Source organism: Populus alba, chromosome 17 (assembly GCF_005239225.2).
Source record: "Populus alba chromosome 17, ASM523922v2, whole genome shotgun sequence".
Lineage (NCBI taxonomy): Eukaryota > Viridiplantae > Streptophyta > Magnoliopsida > Malpighiales > Salicaceae > Populus > Populus alba.
In genome coordinates, this window is record NC_133300.1 from 10,823,024 (window position 1) to 10,839,337 (window position 16,314).

The window sequence follows — 16,314 nt, forward strand, 5'->3', positions numbered from 1 at the left end:
TTTGGTTTTAGGGTTTCTTTTTATAGTGGGTTTAAATGTTGGTTGAACCGGTATGGTTCAGTCCAGTTCAATCGGTTTAATATTTCAAAAATCAAAACCGAACTGAACCGGTTTTTTTCTTAGGTTTTTTAATTGGTTCATTCGGTTTTATTTTTTAATTCGGTTTTTTCGGTTAAAGTTTTTCCAGTTTTTTCGATTTAATCGGTTTTTTGGTTTTTTTGCTCAACTCTAACATTACCCAATTAACTCTCACTCAAAACCATATTTATTAAATCTGATATGGCTTGGCATATTGATTTAGAACCTGATCCCTTTGGGTTTTATTTTGAACAAGAATAGACTTACTTAGGGTGTGTTTGTTTACCGGAAAATGGTTTTCGGGAAACCACTTTCCAAACTTTTCTGTGTTTGTTTGCCATTAGAAACGTTGGTCAAGGAAAAACACTTTCCACTCAAAGGAAAATTTAGCTTGGTTTACAGGAAAGTGTTTTCTTTTTATTTTAGGTGGAAAACACTTTTCGAAAGTTGTGAAAAATTTAGAAATGTCATATTATTTACTGATTATATCAAATTTGATCCTTAAACTTTTGATTGATATATATTTTGTTTTTCAATATTTGTTTTTCAATTTCATCCCTTAGAATTTAATTTTTATATTAACTTTGGTCCTTATTTTTATAACTATTATTTGCTTTTCCCTTATCATTTTTTAATTTAAATTTTTTATTAATCAAATTTGGTCCCCATTCTTTTGACTGCTACTTCTTTTATTTGAAATAATTTATAAAATGTTTATTATTATTATTTTAATTTCTTCATATTTTAATTTTTTTTATTTTTTAGATTTAATCTCTATTATTTTGATTATTTTTTTTTTTAGATAATTTATGAAAATATATTTTTTTTTCAATTTCATTCTCATTCAACTTTTAATTTGTAAGATTTGTTCCTCATTATTTTAATAAACTTGAAAACAATAAAACTTTAATAAGTTATTTTCCAACTTATTTTCCATGACATAACTAAACACTGAAAATTGTTTTCCAACTTATTTCCCATTACACTACCAAACATTAAAATATAATTCACTTTCTCGGAATTTACTTTTTAAAAGAAAACTACGTTCCAGCAAACATATGGAGCTTTAGTAAAAACATGGTGAGACCTAATCTAGTTAATTTCAAGGATTTTGTTTTTCACTTTTTGTCCAAAACAAAACAATATTGTTTTACAATATACCTAGGTTGACTCCAAAGCAAATAAATACTCAGGTGGGTTCTTCATTTATTAGACATTATCTGAGTAACCCTCACTTAAAATCATAATTGTTAAACATGATATGGTTTAACTCAAAACCTAATTTAAATGGGTTTTATTTTGAATATAAATGGACATTGATCAGTCAAACTAAGATGAAATTCTAATATTACAAATTTAAAGGATTTTTATTTTTAATTTTTTTTAAATAATATTATTTTATAATAAATTTAATTTATTTGTCAACTCCCCAATCTTAAATTAAATTTAATACCCACAAGTAAAACTTATGGCATAAAAAGAGTTATTAAAATAAAAATATTTTATCACATATTATAATAATATGGGTATTATATTCATGGGGATCCCTTTAGTACTGAAGAAACAAGAAAGAAAACTATCCGTTAAAAGCCTAAAAAAATCAAATCGACATCACAATCCTCTTCCCTGTAGGAAAAGGGTAACGTTAAAAACAACCCGTCTGTTACACTTCCACTTCATTGATTTTGATTTACAGTAGACGAAAAAAAATTCCTTGATCTTTCAAGTTCATCTTTTCTTTGCCTGTTAAAAATTCTGGAACAACAATGGAGTTCCACGGTGGAGACAAAGTAGAAGTATGTAGCGAAGAGGAAGGATTTCTTGGATCATATTATGCAGTGACAACGATCAAGAACTTAGTGGAAGAGGAAGACATGTCAAAGCATCTGATAGAGACCCAGCGCTAAAACACACCGCTGGAGCACTCTGCCCAACAGCCTTAACCTGCGCACCCACCCAACACCTAAACCATTAACTCGCCCGCTCAAACCCAGTCCTCCACTACTCCTCATCTTCTTCTTCTTCAAGCCAAACCCCTTTATAGTCGATGGAGTGACAATTTCGTAAGTTTTCTTGCTAATCTTGCTCCGCTACGCCGTGGTTTTAGTGCCTGTATTTGTTACTTAGAAGTTAGGGTTTGAGAATCCGATTTTTGTATATTCTGTGAATTTCTGGAAGTTGAAAACCTAGTTAGCAGTTGTTAGTTTTTTTAAGCATTTATTTTTTAATCTTGGAAACTTTTATTTATTTATTTATTTTTAATTTCTTGCTTCAAAAAGCATCGAATAATTTCAGATTTTGGCTTGTACACAGATAGGCAGAAGATAATTTCCTGCTTAAAAAAGCCTTGTGAAATCTCTCTCTCTCTCTCAAACAAATTTATTTGTTTTTGTAATTGATTGAAAAAGAAAGAACAAAAAAAAAGGGGAATAAACAAAGACAGAAGATGGCGACGGCAGAATCGTTGGTGGCGCAAATCCAAGGGCTATCAAGCAACGCAGTGGATTTTGGTTTGTTATCGATTCACTAGAAGAAAGCAGATGAAGTGCTACACAATGAGTCGACTCGTCTTTTGGCTTTTCTTGAACAGCTCGACCCGACTCTTCACCCACTTGGTTATCTTTATTTTTTGTGAGTCGCAGCATTATTCTTTATTTTTTCTTAAAACAAAATACGTTCACTGTGATATGTTTAGCTAGTTAAATTATTATTATTGTTATGAGATAGTTTTACTGTTAAAAAGAAGAAGAAAGAAGTTTTGGAAGTTTTAGGGTTCATTGTGTTAGAAATGGATGGTTGTTGAAATTGAAGAAAGACTAAGTTTTGAAATCAGAAGAAGAAGAAGGGTATGAGTATTATGTTGATTTGGGTTTAGAGAATGAGTTCTTTCGGGGTTTTTTATTTTAATTTTTATATATAATTGTGTATGTATTTATTTACTTATTTATAAGTGGTGAATGGGTGGCAGAGAGGCATGCACTTCTGGGCCGGTTACCAATGAGCAAGCGAGAAGACTGGTTTTCATCCTTTCCAGGTTTCTCACTTGTTGTGTTGCAGACCAGATTCGTTTGGTGTCGGAAAAGTGTATTTTATTTTTGTTTACCCTTGATTAAATTTAAAATGTGTAGAATGTTGTTTTTCTATTTACTTAGTTGATGCTAACTAATCTTTTTGAGTTGGCAGTCATAGCTGTTAGTAAGAGATTCAAAGACCAAGTTTTGATGCTTGAAGTACCAATGCGTGGTGTGGCCCCTTTGCTGGAAGCTGTGAAAAAACTGCGCTCTTCCTCTGAACATTTGACTGCTTTGCATCCGGATTTTCTTCAACTTTGTTTGCTGGGTAAGTGCTATAAAACTGGTCTTTCCATTCTGGAGGATGATATTTTTGAGGTTGATCAGCCACGGGACTTTTTTCTCTATTGTTGAGACAGGTTTGATGGCCTAATTTTTTGTGATCTAGGAGCATGATCTATTCTTGTCGAGTTATTTTGACTCAAAGGAAACCTATGTTCCAGTTTGTTAACACTATTACAATTTGTTATATTTTCTAGTTCTGCAATGAGTTTTCTGTTCTGAAGGACAAGCTAGAGCACTTCCAAGACATCACTGTTTTGCTAACATCACTGTTTTGCTATTTAATTATGCATGGTGGATAAATTGAGAAACCAAATTGGTTCCCTTAGAGATGCCTTCTATGATGAATTCATTTCTATAGGAGATGCCTTTGTGATGGATGATTTCCGCACAATTATGTTGGTTCATTTACATTTTCATTGAGTCACTTTCTCATTAAGTAGTATATGGTAATAAAATTACCCAAATGTTCAAGTTTCATTGCATGCTATGATGCCATATGATACTTAGCAAATGGGTTGAGTTTTTGGTGTCTCTTATTTTGCACCCTTACTAATAATTGGATATTTTAAAGTGGGAAATGTAATGTTGAGGAGGAGATTAAATATGGCCTCCCAATAAAGGAATGTATAAATGGTGCAGGAGGCTTATAGAGTTATGAAACTTGGAAAGAACTAAACATTTAACATTGTTCTAGCTTCAAGGCAATGACATTTAAGGCATGCGTTCTTGCATGTCATTGGTGAAGAGTTCTAGGCCTTTTGATTTACTTGATTTAAACTTGTCAGTTAATAGCATTTGCATATGGCTTTAGGTGGAATCTCGAAACTGGCATTTTTTTTTTTTTCAGGCATTTAACCTGGTTGCTTAGTTCTCTTCATTATGCAACCAACAATAGGCAGGGTATCCACTCACTCAGCAGTGTAACAAGTTTTTCATTAGCAGCAGTTTTGTGACCATATCTAATGCTCGTTTTCTTCTTGATGCAGAGAACAAAAATCATATTGGATCTACTGATATCTGTTTCTAAAGAATAGAGACAAGCCAGGATTAAAGTTTGCGAAGATTCCTTAAGACTTGGTAGTGTGGGTATTATCGGGTATACTCACATCTTTTTAAGCTTGTCCTGAATGTGCTTGAATGATCTCTCTTGGTGTTCTTTGTGAGTGATAAAAGTAGAGATAAAAGATAATGATAAATAGGCCACAAATCAGATAATCCAGTTTGCAAGTTTTGGATTGTATAACATGCATGATGCGATGAAGAAATAACAAAAAAACTAAAAGGATTGGTGAATCCACTGTATATCAAGAGACAACTTCCTATTCAATGGAAAAGTGCAAAGTGCTTCTTGGCTGGCTTTTTTACCTCTTGCTCAGCTCTTTTTGGCTGGCTTTCCCGCCCTTCTATTCAGCTTATGTTGGTGGGCTTGGGCTAGGAGCATGCTTTTTTTTTTTTTTTTTGTGTTAATTTTCCTTCATTCAGCATGGGGCATTATATTTTTTTGGTTTGGGTTTCATTTGCTGGAGCTGGGATTGGGGCTGCTAGCTATTGGGTTAAGCTCATCTTCTCCTTTGTTTATGTGAATTTTTGTCTCTCTTTCCTGGTTTTCCTGCACTCCTCTTCTCTTTCTCCATCGAAGCCACCTAGAACTGAGCTGTTAGGGTAAGGTGGGATTGCTTTTGTGTCTCTATTTGCCTCGCAATGATGGCGTGACTCATCAGCCTTCTTTTTCTTTCCTTTTGTCTGGGTTTTGGCTTGCTGTTTTTGGGGGATTTGGTGCTGATCTCAAAGGCTTTTGGCTCTGATTCGTCGGTCCTCTTTGCTTTATTGATGCAATGGAATTGCTGCCCATGAAAGGTGGTCCAAGTTGGCAAGTTGTGCAGGATGTTTGTAGGTTATACAAGGTGTTTTGGTGTTGGGAAAGGTGTTGATCCTACGTGGGGCTGGATTTGTTTTGGGTTACCCAATCCATCTTCTCTGTTTGGGGGTTATAGGTATGGTTTTCATTTAGTTAGGTTTGGTGATGACTGGTTCTCGGCTTGGTTTGATTTGATTTGCTTTTTTATTTATTGATATTCCTTTTGTAATCAATGTTTTAAATCAAGTCACAACATAAGAACTCTGGACTGTGAATTTGCTTTATTGTTTCTTTATATGATAAATGACTAGTCTGAGCTTTAATTTTTTATTCTTGCCTTTTAATATATATTGTTAAACTATTATGTCTTGTAATCAATGTTTTAAATCAATTTATCTTGTTTGATTTGCCGGTTGTTATCTTTGCTGAAATCTTAGAAGATGATGTTTTGATCTTCCTGCACATGTACTCGTTACATACTGAGATAGGTCATGTTTACATGGTTTTACTAAAGCATTCAGCTTTTCAAAAGTGACATGCTCTCTTTTATTGGAATGTATAGCTATTAGTGGAGTGTCAAAGAGTTGCATAAAATGCTTCATTGGTGCAATGAGCAACTTCAGTAGTTCAACCATGTAAACAAGAAGGCACTAGATCAACATGTAAATTTCACTGAGAAACAGGAGGAACTCTAGAAAGGCAAGCTGAACTTGAGGCGAGTGATGAGGTACTACGGTACTGGATTTTAATGCTTAAATGTCTTTTGTTGTACTTATTGTTTTTAACATGAGATTATGATTTATGTATCTTTACTTCAACGACAAACATAAGCCATAAAAAAACAGTCTGAGCTTGAGTTTGATGTGAAAGACCTGCTAGAGTGAATTTCAAGATATATCCAAGCCAAGGTATCAAACTCTAACAAAGAGAAAAATGCTTATTATTTTTCGGGGATAAAGAATGTTGAATGCTTTTATTTAACATGTGCTTTGCTTTCAGGATGATGCGTGTGCTATACTAAAATGTAAGGTATTTCCTCAATTAAAATTTTCTACATATTACAACCTAAGCTAAGCTATAATTTCAGCTGAAAGTGCCTCACATTAGGTTTTTGTCCTTTACTGTCAATAAACTAATCGATACAGCTAACATGGTAGATAATAATAAAACACAGTCTAGTAGATGGAGAATTTGCAAATAAGTAATTAAAACATCATTATTTAAGAATTATTTGGATATTTGTTACTTAAATTAATATGTTAGGGATTTTATACCTGCTTTGATTTGACCTAGTGTAGGATTTAGGGGACCTGTATAGGCACGCATATTTTTTAGTCTTAATGCTAGATGCTTGTTCAGTGAAATTTGATTTTTTGCGGAAGTATGTATCGTTTTCTCTTTCTATTTTGGTCAGGCTTATTGAAAGGGCATAGTTTGACTAGACTTTTTTGCTTGTAGATCATTGTGGAAAAAGGAAAGTGAACTTACTGTTGAATTTGATAAGCTAAGAACACAAGTGTTCTTATTCCTTTGCCATTGGGTCCTATTTGTAGGAAAAATCTCTTGTAGATGTTACTAATCAAATAAATCACCTTAAAGCCAGTGTGACCACGAAACAAGGTGAGGTGGGCATAGAGCTCATTGATCACTAACACCAAAGGAAAAACATGAACTATCCCAACTGAACTAAGAAATAAAAGATCTTACAGAGGAGCTTATTAAATTTAGAACAGATCGTATCGAGGTAAGATATCTCAACCTTGTTGAGAAGCAACTGTAGAGTATCCCTAACAGGTATTTATGATTTGCTTTCTGATAAAGAAGAGCTTGCTGTCATGCATGCCTATATGCTGATGGGTGTATGGTAATAAATTGCCCTAAAAGTTTCTGTATATTTATTGCTAACTTAGGTGTGTGACTTTTAGGAAGAAAATAGTTTATTATCGTTTATTATTGCCACCTGTTGCACTAGAGGTGATAGACTAATATTGCACCGATGTGTGCCTCAAACCCTAGAAAAATAATATTACTTATCACTGAAAAATGAGTAAATAAAAAGAAAAGAATTATTGCTCATACTTTTACAATGTCAATCTGCTATTTGTGATTTATTAAGATACTTTCTGAGTATTAACATTAGTTTCTATTGCTATGAAGGCAAAGGTAATGGTACAGATGTAGAATCTAGAGCATAAGAAGAAAATTTCCTCATCCAGGATGAGATTTCTAAATCTTGTCTAGTGAGCTTTATGCGTGTAAGTCATTCTTTATGGTGATGCTGCATTTTGCAAGTACTGCAAAAGTTACAAGTGCTCCATTATACATGCATCCCTTGTTATTGAATTGTTGATTCTCTGTAGGAGGAAGAGACAATTTTGCATGAGAGAGACGACTTATACTGAATTGAAAAGGATACGAGATGAGGATGAATCACGTTTTAATAATTTTTAGATTTTAAATCATTGATATGCCCTTTTAAACCTTCTTGGGAAAGGAGTATTTAGTGAGGTTTACAAGGTCCGAACTTCGGCAAGTAGTTTCATTTGATGATAGAGAAACATTAACCCATGTTTGTTTGATGAAAATTCATATTTACCATGACAAGAGTATGGATCATTTTGTTGCTAATATTGGCAATTGTAAAAGCACATCCTTTTGCAGTGATTTGAAGTGACAAATTTCCAGCGGGTTTATGATTTGGTGGAGCATAGGTATGTTGCATGGTTTGAATGTTCAATGGAGTGAGGATAAGAAGCCAAGTTACATACGGCATGCATTGCGAGAGTACATTATTCACAAGACTTTGGTGCACAATCAAATTGTCCATCTTGTAATCTAGCGCACCGAGATTCATGCCGACAAAGCATGGTAGTTCCATAAATTTGTCATTTATTAAAAGTATGGTCATTTAATATTATATCATCACTTTGTCATCATACATGTATTTGTGTGGAATCCTTTTGAAATCATGAAACTCTGAAAATGTTAGCACTGTATAGAGACTTAAATGTTCAAAGATGTTGGGAGGCTGAGTAGAGCACCTGATGGGAGTTAAAAGTGGGGGAGTGAGGATCAAAACAGGGATGAGAGATGCATTTCTTTGTTGCAGTTCCTTGTTTTAAGGAACTGATTGAATATTGATTAATTAATTAATTTTCTTTTGTGCTTTCTTTGTTTCGTCAATTTATTTTGACTTCAACTTGATCCATTTAAAGTGGGCTACCCTGAGCTTTCTCTTAGAAGTGTCTTCTGCAGTTGGAGCTAACGGATCTGACAAGAATTATTTTTTTTCATTGTGAGTGATCATGTCCTTGATTTGTTTTTGTTGGTGTCCTTTTCTATAAACTTTTATTGGAGTTAATTGATATCAAAATTCTGTTATGGGCTTACAATACATTTTTTTAGTAGCCATTTGTTTTGTATTGAGTGATCTCTTCCACAACCTACACAATGATGACAAGCATCAACAATACCATGTGTATTTCGTCATACATTATCTCATTTCCAGTCTATGAGATTGGGGTATTTTCTCAATTTCATCGTTTTAAGTTTGTATTCTAATGATTGTTGTTATTTAGTAGGAAGGTGCAGGGCATCAAGTTTTATTGCTTTTGTCAAGATTGTGTTGATAATTTCGACAATCACGTCCCGGTAATACTTCATAACCTACTTCCTTTTCTTTTTTGAGGTATGGAGTGAATAATGGTCCACATCTTATTACACAAGGAGAAGGATCTTGATTTTTATTTTCATTTTTTTCTTCTTCTAACATTTAAGCTTATCTTTATCTTTATCTTTACTAATCTTATCACAGAATGCTCCATAATTTCTTTTGAATAAGTTCTATCATGAAGCATAATTTTATTTGAGTAGTTTAGAAAGTCAAATTATGGCCACCATTAATTGGGAACAATCTAGGATTCTGCAACTATCCTTCCATCCATGCATGAAATTGGAAACATTGTAATGCTTTACGAAAGAACTAGGGGGGGAAGCAAAGAAGTGCTTTATATTTGTAGCCATACAATTTTTGTTTCTATTTTCTTCATCCCTCCCGACCCTCAGAAGATGAGGAAACCTGATTACTCTTTCCTTATTCGAAAGTGCTCAATCTACGTGTTGTTCTTTATGAATATTTTTATCACATAAATCAACCAATTTGGTTAATTTTTAATTAAGCTGTTGTCTTCAATTACTACCTCTTGGAATCATCAACTTTATTGATTTTGGCGGGTCGCTTAAACTTAATTGCTGTTAGGCCTAGTCCTCACTCGCATGGCTTCCTAAATGGGTTGGGTTGGAAGTCTCTATTTCACATATTCAGTGTCCAAATCAACCAACTAGGACCATCTTAACTGTTGATGGCCACCTTATATATTGTTGTGTGAGTCATGAGAAGATTTTGTAAGAGGAAAAATTTGATTGGTGTTTCCTTGTTGCTATGTTATTTTAAATGACTGCAAAATGCTTTATACAATGTCCCCTGGATCCATGTTATGTTTTCCTCATAAGAGAAGTGCTTTATATTTGCAACCATACAATGTTTGTTTTCTTTTTTCTTCATCCCTCCCGACCCTTAAAAGATGAAGGGAAACCCGATTGCTCTTTTCTTATTCAAAAGTGCTCAATCTACTGGTTGTTTGTGAATGTTTTTATCACATAGATCAACCAATTTAGTTAATTTTATTATTAAGGTGTTGTCTTCAATTACTACCTTTTGGAATCATCAACTTTATCGATCTTGGCAGGTTGCTTAAACTTAACTACTGTCAGGCCTAGTCCTCACTCTCATGGCTTCCTAAATGGGTTGGGTTGGAAGTCTCTATTTCACTTGTTCAGTGTCCACAGCAACCAACCAGGACCATCTTCACTATTGATGGCCACCTCAAATAGCAAGTTGCTGGATGGCTGTTTTGTGATAGTAAATAGATGATACATTTTTGTGGGTTAGCTTGTTAATTAAGTTTATATATTGTTGTGTGTGAGAGTCACGAGGAATTGCATCTCTATAGAACAATTGCTTCTCCATAGAAAATAATCTATGTTCTTTATGCACTTTATTTCTCACTACCTTTTGCTTGTTTCTAAAAGATCAATGATAGAAAGTCCAATAATTTTTAGGAAAACTGAAGTTATGAATTTAGTGGAAAGTGGTGGGTTCTCTAGCTCCAATCCATACTGTGTGGTACAACAAGAAATGGTTTGATTCTTTGAACCTTTTGTTATTGCTTAAAGTTCCTAAAAACTATGTATATTCTTATCCTACTAATTTTTAAATTTCCTTTCTTTTTCTCATGAATCTTAATAGATACCACCATTGACATTAATGAAAGACTCTGAGTGTGTTGATGTATTCAAAGAAATTGGTGGCACAGACGCCGTGAAAGCTTAAAAACTATGCAGGAAACAGGCAAGGAAGGGATAGTTGAGTTGAGTTTTCTTTCGAGAATGTTTTCAGTGTGTATAATTTTATTTTCTCAGTTAACCAGGGAATGCAATGAAGCAAATAATTCCAGTTGTTCAGTACTTAGATGATAGGCTGGAGGAAATGGATGAAGAGAAAAGAAGAGCTGAGAAAATATTAGCAACTTGATAAGCAATGAAAATGTCTAGAATATACTATTTAAGATGAGCAACTCTATGATGCTCGACAAAAATTGTTGAGGTCAGTAGCTTTTAGATGCTTTGACATGCATAAAGGTTTATTCATGTAGTGCTTTTATGAATCTCGTAGAATGTTGCCCAAAATTACTAGTTGAAGTATTCAAGGACAGGCATGCTAATAGCTCACAAAGAGAAAAATAAATATTATCAAACTGGTCATTATAGACATTCCTTATCCTTTATTTGTGTGTTTATTATTAAATAATTTTGGAATTTTGAATAATAAACTGCTAGGTGATCTTAATTCTTTTATTTTCCACAGTTATGGTATTCTTTATCAAGCTCTTGTTTCTAAACTACTTTTGGAAATTGTAGGATGAGTGATTAGCACCGCAATCCAGGAATTAAACATGAAATTGATAATCTTGATGGCAGAATGCTATGATGTGAATGGCTAGTTGCCATACAATGAGTGCTGCAGAAAGATTTAAGGTCTAGTATTTCTCATTCTTACTGATTGTTGGAGACTATTAATTTAGCTCCTCATGACAATGTATTTTAGCATTGATTATTTGGAAGATTGCTGCCTTGTGTTTTTTTTAAAGTTGAGTTTTTCTTTTCCTTCAAGATTTTTCTGGATTGTTTGTCATTGCCATGAAATATGCTTTTCTGCCTTAAAAATAATGTTACAAAATAGAAATCCTTTGGCCATAGTTATCTGAGGAGGTGTTATAGCAGTGTTAGACTATCTTGACATTCAATTTGAAGACTTTGTCCATGATCAAAAACTGTATTGTTTCATTTTTTTTTTCCTAAGACAAGGTAGTGCCCTTTGTATATTTATTTGTCCTCTTCTCATGTGGAGGAGGCTCAGAGCAAGATTTCTTAAAATCAGCCAAGATGTATAATGAGGTGTTGAATTGAATGCTCATGAGGAGTCTAAGGGCAACAAAGAGAAAGAGGAAGCAGAGAAACGATAAATAAAAGTGATAAAAAACTTGACAAAGCTGGAGGTTGATGGGAAAGACTTGCAGAGAGAATTTCAGAACATATCCAAGCCAAGGTATCAAATTCTATTAAGGAGAAATATGCTAATTATTTATAGGGTTAAAGAATGCTGAATAAATGCTTTTATTGAAAGTGTGGTATACTTTCAGGATGATGCTACGAAGCAACTCGATATTCTACAGAGAGAAATACAGGATGCCCATGAGGATTCCAAGGACTTGGAGAAGGTGCTCAAAGATTTTACAAAAGAAGTTCAAGAATTCAGCATAGAGAAAGAGGAAGTAGAGAGACGACAAACAGAAGCGATAAAAAAGCAGACAGAGCTTGAGCTTAATGTGAAAGACTTGCAAGAGATAATTTCTAGACATATCCAAGCCAAGGTATCAAACACCAACAAAGAGAAAAATGCTAATTATTTTTTGGGGATAAAGAATGCTAAATGCTTTTATTTAAAGTGCGGTATGCTTTCAGGATGATGCTATGAAATACTTGATATTCTACAACAAGAAATACAGGATTCTTTGAAGGATCTTGACAATATTATTCCCTTATACGAATAACAAGTTACAAAGAAAAATGGTATCACAAAGATTGAAGCCCGAAAATTTTAAAGTTTGTTCCTACTTTTGTTTGCTGCACATGGACCAGGTGCTATTGTTCTGTCTACCCTTAGAATTGTCGGATTGCTTGGTGTTAGTATATGGGTTTTAGTCTTGACCAGTACTTAAAGTGAACATGCTAAAGATTAGATTGCATTCAGATTCAATATAGGGGAAGCTGCAGTTCCATTACCTCTGACATATAAATAAGGCCTTGGATTAGTCATGATGTCAAGTCAGTAAAAATTGTTTGTTGATAGATTTATTCATTAAAAAGTTTCAGTTTCAATTTCCTATTCTGTTTCTATTTTTGTTTCTTTTCTTTTCCAAAATTCTTTTTTTTTTTTCCTTTGTACCCACCCTTAAAGTGTATTTTCTTTCTTTATCTTGATGGTCTATACCAGGAAAAGGCACTTTTATGTGGTAGATGGGCTTTTGCTATGTGCAGTATCTTTCTTTCATAAACGGTTTTTAGCAACATGCAGTATAATGGAGCATGAAAAGCATCTTAGCATCTTCTATCAAAAACAACTTCAGCCAACCCAATTTTCCAGCAAAGCTGCCCGTGACAAATGGCTGCAATATGAAATTGACTTTGGATTGATCCATTTAAAATGGGCTATCTTGTGCTTTCAGTAGTTGGTGCTAAAAGATCTGGTAAGAATTTTTTTTTTTATCGTGAGTGATCATGTCCTTGATTTTTCTTTTGTTGGTGTCTTTTTCAATAAAATTTTATTGGAGTTAATTGATATAAAAACTTATGTTATGAGCTTGTAGTATGTTTCTTTAGTAGCCATTCATTTTGTATTTAGTGATCTCTTCCAAAACCTACGCAGTTAATGATAGACATCAACTACTCGTTTCATCATGCACTATCTCATTTAGAGATTGAGGTATTTTCTCAATGTCACCCTTTTAAGTTTGTATTTTGACGATTGTTGTTATTTAACAGGTTGGTGCAGGGCATCGAGTTTTATCTGCTTTCGTAGAGACTGTGTTTGATATTTCCGACAATTGCACCCCGGTAATACTTCATAACCTACTTCCTTTTTATTTTTGATGTGTAGAGGATAAATAATGGTCCAGATGTTATTACAAAAGGAGAAGGATCCTAATTTTTATGTTCATATTTTGCATTCTTCTAACATGAGCTTATATTTATCATTACAAATCTTCTCCCACAATGCTCTAGAATTTCTTTTGAATTATTTGTTCTCTGATGAGGCTTAATTTTATTTAAGAAGTTCATAAAGTCAAAACTATGGCCACCATCGACTGGCATAACAATCTGGGATTCTGCCCCTATCCTTGCATCCTTGAAAAAAATTGGCAAACTTGTAATGCCTTACGGAAGAACTAGGGGGAAAACAGAGAAGTGCTCTATAGTTGCAACTATACAATTTTTTTTTCTCTCTTTTTTCCATCCCTCCCAACCCTAAAAAGATGAAAGGAACCTCATTACTCTTTTTTCTTATTCAAAATTGCTCATTCTTCGTGTAGCTCTTTGTGAAGTCTTTTATCATATAGATAAACCAAGGTGGTTAATTTTTTGTTAGGATGTTGTCTTCAATTGCTACCTCTTGGAATCTTCAACTTCATCAATCTTGGTGGGCCGCTTAAACATGACTACTGTCATGCCAAGCCCTCACTCTCCTGGATTCCTAAATTGGTTGGGTTGGAAGTCTCTGTTTCACTTTTTCAGTCTCCACATCAACCAACCAGGACCATCTTCACTCTCGATGGCCACCACAAATAGCAAGCTGCCGACTTGACTATCTTTGTGATAGTAAATGTTCGCTACACTTTTACGGGTTTGCTTATTATTGAAATTTATATATTGTTATGTGTGCAAGTCATGAGAGAATTTTGTAAGAGGAAAAAAAATGATTGGTGCATATTTGTTGCTATTTTATTTTAATATTACTGCAAATTGCTTTATACAATGTCCCTTGGATCCATGTTACCTTTCCTTAAAAGAGAAATTGTTACATATGGTGTGCATTCATTTAATGTTTTCTTTTTTCCCTCTCACTTGTTAAGCATATGTTTTCACAGGTGGTTGATTTGGAGGAATTGCATCTCCCTACAATTGGTTTGAAAAAGGATGAGTATCTTTTGGATGGAAAGCACGTCACATTCATCTATGTTCTTCATGCACTCTATTTCTCATTGCCTTTTCCTTTGTTTCTGGAAGATCAATCATTGAAAGTAATAATTCTTAGGAAAACTGAAGTTATGAATTCATCGGAAAGTGGTGGGTTCTCTTGCTCCAATCTATACTATGTAGAGCATCAAGGAAAGGTTTGATTCTTTGAACCTTTTGTTATTGCTTAATTTTCTCAAAAATTATGTATATCATTTTCCTACTAATTTTAAAATTTCTTTTGTTTCTCATGACAATGATAACATCATTGACATTGATGAAAGGTTTGATTCTTTGAACCTTTTGTTATTGCTTAATTTTCTCAAAATTATGTATATCATTTTCCTACTAATTTTAAAATTTCTTTTGTTTCTCATGACAATGATAGCATCATTGACATTGATGAAAGACTTTGAGTGTCTTGATTTATTGAAGAAATTAGTGGCACTCAAGTGTATGAAGAGAGACGCCAAGAAAGAATATTTGATTCCTTGAACCTTTTTTTAGTGCTTAATTTTGCTAAAAATTATGTATATTCTTTTCCTATTGATTTTTAAATTTCATGTGTTTCATGTGACACTTAATAGATAGCATCATTGACATTGTTTACCGACTCCGAGTATCTCGAGTGTGGGATGCCTTGAAAGTTTGAAAATTATTCCAGAAACATGCAAGGAAGGGATAGTTGAGTTGGGTTTTTTTTGTTGATGGTTTTTCAGTGTGTATAATTTTATTTTCTGTATTAAACATGGATTACTAGAAAACAAATAATTCAAGTAGTTTAGTACTTGGAGGAGAGGCTGAAGGACCGATATGAAGAGAAAAGGGAGTTGAGAAAATATCAGCAGCTTGACAAGTAGCGAAAATCTCTAGAATATACTATTTATGGTAAGGAACTCTCAGTGAGCTCCAAAAAAAATTATGGAGGTCAGTAGCTGTTAGATGTTTGGACATGCATAAGGTTTCTTCATGAAGTGATTTTATAAATCTCGCAAAATATGGACCAAATTGTTAGTTGAAACATAAAGGGACATGCATGTTGGTGACAAAAAGGAAAATAAACATTATCTTACTCGTCATTATAGATATAGTGAGTCTCTTATTTCTTCCACTGGTTGTTGTTCCTTGTCCTTTATGTGTGTATTTATTACAAGATAATTTTGGAGTTCTAAACAACGAACTGAAAGGTGAGCTTGATTCTTACATTAAAAATAAAATATTTGATAGTTATGTTATTCTTTATCAGGTTCTTCTTTCTAGACTAGTTTTGGAAACTATTGGATTTATAATTAGCACCGCAATCCATGAATTAAACATTAAATTGACAATCTTAAGGGTAGAATGTCGTGAAGTGTGAATGGCTAGTTGACATACAATGATTGCTGCATAAAGATTTAGGTCTAGTATTTCTCATTCTTATTAATTGTTGGAGACTTTTACTTCAGCCCCTCATGACTTGCTTGGAAATGGTAGTGTGTTTTAGCATCGACTAATAGGAAGACTTGTACGTGTGCCTATGATTTTTTTTATGCTGTGTTTTTTCTTTTCCTTCAAGATTTCTCTAGACTGTTTATCATTGGCATGGCATATGCTTTTCTTCCTTAAAAATAATGTTACAAAATAGAAATCATTTGCCATAGTTATATCATGTGGTGTTTAAGTAGTGTT

The 16,314-nt window shown here is 33.6% G+C and overlaps 1 pseudogene; it reads left to right on the plus strand.

Moving 5' to 3' along the window:
- LOC118040547 (serine/threonine-protein kinase TOUSLED-like) overlaps nucleotides 1-12,857 on the plus strand; it is a 37,595-nt pseudogene extending 24,738 nt beyond the window's left edge.
- The last annotated feature ends 3,457 nt before the right edge of the window (nucleotides 12,858-16,314 follow it).